Below are 4,932 nucleotides of genomic sequence, written 5' to 3'. Positions count from 1 at the left end.
GCAAAATTCTGAAGTGACTTTTATTTATTTATTTTTTTGAGTTAAATTTTTTTTCATCGACATTTCAGAGTTACTTACTCGCTTCATCTCTTCATCTCAAACCGAAGTGTAGTGGAAATTCACCTGTAAAATGAGAAATCACTACCAAGACTTGAATGTGCACGTAATATTTTATTCAGTCAGCAATTGCTCACGAGCCCGGGTAGTCACTCTTACACTCAGGAAACTGGAGTATACATATATATGTATATAGTTACGTTCATGAATTATTTTTTTTTGTTATTATTCTTATTCGTTTAGCAAAGGACAAAGAAATGTGACACCGACATAAGCCCTTTATGAACATTTAATAACTCCTCTTGTTCCAACATGACTACATATGCGTTTTATAAACATTTAATAACATCTCTTGTTCCAACATGACACCTACATAAGCCCTTTATGAACATTTAATAACTCCTCTTGTTCCAACATGACACCTACATAAGCCCTTTATAAACATTTAATAACTCCTCTTGTTCCAACATGACTACATAAGCCCTTTATAAACATTTAATAACTCCTCTTGTTCCAACATGACACCTACATAAGCCCTTTATAAACATTTAATAACATCTCTTGTTCCAACATGACACCTACATAAGCCCTTTATAAACATTTAATAACATCTTTTGTTCCAGCATGACTACATATGCGTTTTATAAACATTTAATAACATCTCTTGTTCCAACATGACACTACATATGCATTTTATAAACATTTAATAACATCTTTTGTTCCAGCATGACTACATATGCATTTTATAAACATTTAATAACATCTCTTGTTCCAACATGACACTTACATAAGCCCTTTATGAACATTTAATAACACCTCTTGTTCCAACATGACACCTACATAAGCCCTTTATAAACATTTAATAACATCTCTTGTTCCAACATGACACTTACATAAGCCCTTTATGAACATTTAATAACACCTCTTGTTCCAACATGACACCTACATAAGCCCTTTATAAACATTTAATAACATCTCTTGTTCCAACATGACACTTACATAAGCCCTTTATGAACATTTAATAACACCTCTTGTTCCAACATGACACCTACATAAGCCCTTTATAAACATTTAATAACATCTCTTGTTGCAACATGACACCTACATAAGCCCTTTAGAAACATTTAATATCGCTTGTTCCAGCATGACTACATATGCGTTTTATAAACATTTAATAACATCTCTTGTTCCAACATGACACCTACATAAGCCCTTTATGAACATTTAATAACATCTCTTGTTCGAAATGACACCTACATAAGACTTTTATGAACATTTATAGCAGCTTATATTCCAACACAGACTTTTTTCTACATGGTATACTTTCTCTGACCCTCAATTAGAGTGACTCTAGATTTGATGTCCTTGTATAAGCTCTTACTACACAAATGGCTAAGTATGACCCACTGACGTTCTGACCAATCAAAATCAAGAATTTAAAAGTGATGTGGTCTACATTGCTTTGTTTGTGAGTATATAAGGTGTGTATTCATGTTCAAGTACTGAGACACTGTGAAATTACTACACACTGAAAATCAGTTCTCTCTCTCTCTAGCGAGAGCAGACGCACGCGGAAGCCACCGTCTCTGCTGTGTTTCTAATCAGTCCCGTTTCCCGACTCGACTTGTCTCCGGTCTTCAGGAATTTTGGCAAAACGTCCAATTTCCAAGCAATAAAGAACTCTTAACATTGATGTCATGGAACTTTGTAGGACGATGGGAAATGTTAGGTGGAGTTCACGTAAAAGCAGTGCAAAGATCTTTTGTACCCTGGAGAGACTGAGATACAGAAATGATACACAGTTTATCTGCACATTTGAGGGAATCGTGAGGCTTCTCGTGTCTCAAAACAAAAAAAAAATGTCACAGAGATGAGAAGTTCAGTCACCAAACAAGCTTCCCTGGATGGATTCACAAAAACACAAATCAAGTCTCTGCTAACACTGGAGATTAGACGACTCTTGGCACCCCAAATAAATAGACACAAAGAAGGAGAATGTAGTAGAGCTCTCTCTTTCTCTCTCTCTCTTTCTCTCTCTCTCTCTCTCTCTCTCTCTCTCTCTCACACACACACACGCACATACACACTTTAGTTTTAGATAAATACAAATCAAGAAATGGCGGAATTCCCAGACCTCACACATACAAAGAAAGTGTTTCGCCTGGCAATCAGTGTTACCAGGGACTCTGAACAGCCATCAGAGAGAAACTCACACACACACACACACACACACACACACACACACACACACACACACTATGCTATTGAACGGATGAGGTAAAAAAGATGGCTGACCTTTTATTTGGCTGAGTTCTGGGCTTCTGCCTGCTGGAAAGGCCACCATTTCATTGGGTGGAGCTCTGCCTTAAAAAAGTTTGTAAGCCTTATGTATAGAAGACATCGAAGTTTTTTGTTCTCGCAGAGATACACACAATAAAAAGACGAGCACATGCATATGCATAAGCACAACCTATTTTTTTTATCATAGGTGATAACGATGTTCTTTGATGTTGGCTACACAGATACTAGTCCAGGCTCTTGTTATCTCAAAACTGGACTATTGCAACTCACTACTCTCGGGCCTCCCGGTCAGCTCCATCAAACCCCTTCAGATGATTCAGAATGCAGCAGCACGCCTCGTCTTCAACCAGACCAAGAGAACCCAAGTCACACCCATCTTCATCTCTCTCCGCTGATTTCCTGTAGCCTCCCGTATCAAATTCAAGGCCTTGATGCTCACCTACAAGACCTTGTCTGGAACAGCGCCCTCCTACCTCAACTCTCTCCTGAAGGCTTACGTTCCCTCACGCAATCTGCGATCGGTTAACGACCGACGCTTAGTAGTTCCTACTCAGTGTGGCGCAAGGTCCCGTTCCAGAACCTTCACACTAACTGTTCCTCAGTGGTGGAATGAACTTCCAACCTCAATCCGGACCGCAGAATCTCTCTCTATCTTCAAAAAACAGCTAAAGACCCACCTCTTCCCTGAACACCTAACCAACCCATAAAAAAAAAAAAAAAAAAAATTACTCTGGCACTTACACATCTACTCTGCGCATGTTGTTTCTTCTGGAACTCAGTTAACAGATCTTGTACGGTAGCACTACTTGTATTGTTCTCTGCTTGATATATCTCTTTGCTTGTATTTTCTCATTTGTAAGTCGCTTTGGATAAAAGCGTCTGCTAAATGAATAAATGTAAATGTAAATGTAATGATGTTCTTGCCAAATTCCCCCGTTTTGTATTTTGGATCATTCTGTCGTGTGTCATGGCTGTATTATGCAACGTTCCCTGGGATTAGTTTCAGTTAAATGAAAGGATAAAACTCAGAAACGGTCCTGTTAAAGAAGCCAGAAAAGTGACGTTTCACCAAACAAATATGCGAGTGTTCTGAACGCGTAACGATCGGGACATTGCTTTTCATGCAGTTTACATCATCGTGGTGAAAAGGTGGATGTTTACGAAGATTCTTCTACCAATTCTACAGAACTGGTGCAAACTGCTGCACTACAACCAAAAAACACGTTTAAAAAGCATTTAAGTATTCAAAACTTAGATGTTTACTAAGATCCTTCTAGAAACCCAGAATAATATGTAAAATATCAGTAAGCTTAATATATATATATATATATAATTTTATCCATAAAATTGATAGGACCTATGTACTCATCATGTAGCTATGAGAGAGAGGGGTATATTTCCTGATCAAAAATGTGGTTAAAATCAGTCTCAGCCAATGGACTGAAATATATATTGTTTCGGTAGTGACGTGAAAATATGCGACACTTTTTTATATAAAGTTTCATGATTTACAAAGAAAATATTTAATATTTTTTTTAACCTCACCTTTTAAAAAAAAAAAAAAATCAAAAAGATATCAACAGATATTAAATGAAAACCTGACTGCCTCTGCCAGAAAGCTTCAAATGGGCCGTGGTTGGCTCTTCCAGCAGGACAATGATCCAAAACATACATCAGAATCAACACAAAAATGGTTTACTGACCACAAAATCAAGGTCCTGCCATGACCATCCCAGTCCCCTGACCTGAACCCCATAGAAAACCTGTGGGGTGAACTGAAGAGGAGAGTCCACCAGCATGGACCTCGAAATCTGAAGGATCTGGAGAGATTCTGTATGGAGGAACGCTCTCAGATCCCTCGCCATGTATTCTCCAACCTCATCAGGCGTTATAGGAGAAGACTCAGAGCTGTTATCTTGGCAAAGGGAGGTAGCACAAAGTATTGACTAAAAGGGTGCCAATAATTGTTCAACACCTATATTTAACAAAGAGTGTTTTTTTTATAAACCCGTGTTGTGTTTGAAATTGTTTGATGTCCATGACAGCAGAGTATTTTTGTGATTTTCTTTAACAAAAGATCAAAAGGTTAAACAATAATGACAATTTTTCACAGCATTCTTTGCTCATATTTACCAAGGGTGCCAATATTACTGGAGAGTACTTATTATATTATATTATATTATATTATATTGATTATTTTACAGTAACAGAAGTTACTGAACTGTTTTATTGGTTTTATACCACCAGCAATTTTACAATGAATAAATGATTAAGGACACACATCATAACACATCTTAATTTTATTTAAACAAATTCAATTCAAATTCAAATTTTCTTTGTCACACACACAACCACACACAGTACAACGTGCAGTGAAATGCTTTTTAAGACTGTCCGTGACACGAAATAGAATTGACATAGAGTTAGAAAAAGGGAAAGTATTTTTTGAAAGTATTTTTGCTGTAGACGCACTTCAGGTCAGGGAAGCTCAGTGCGGATGGTGCACTCAGCTGGTCGCACCACCCTCCGGAGAGTGCGCCCATCCTACATGGTGCTGTTCCCAAACCAGGCTGT

At 37.6% G+C, this 4,932-nt stretch overlaps 1 long non-coding RNA gene across 2 annotated transcripts; it reads right to left on the bottom strand.

Annotated features, from left to right (window-relative positions):
* Window positions 1–538: 538 nt before the first annotated feature.
* On the bottom strand, window positions 539–4,472 carry LOC128623669 (uncharacterized). Of its 2 annotated transcripts, none has more exons than XR_008388628.1 (2): window positions 2,353–4,472; window positions 539–1,957 (listed from the first exon to the last, which is right to left on the bottom strand). It is a non-coding gene; the product is annotated as an uncharacterized LOC128623669 (long non-coding RNA). The 2 variants fall into 2 exon arrangements; XR_008388629.1 differs by having other exon boundaries at window positions 539–1,835.
* Between the last annotated feature and the right edge of the window lie 460 nt (window positions 4,473–4,932).

Source organism: Ictalurus furcatus, chromosome 19, assembly GCF_023375685.1.
Source record: "Ictalurus furcatus strain D&B chromosome 19, Billie_1.0, whole genome shotgun sequence".
NCBI lineage: Eukaryota > Metazoa > Chordata > Actinopteri > Siluriformes > Ictaluridae > Ictalurus > Ictalurus furcatus.
This window is presented reverse-complemented; position numbering and strand designations above follow the sequence as displayed.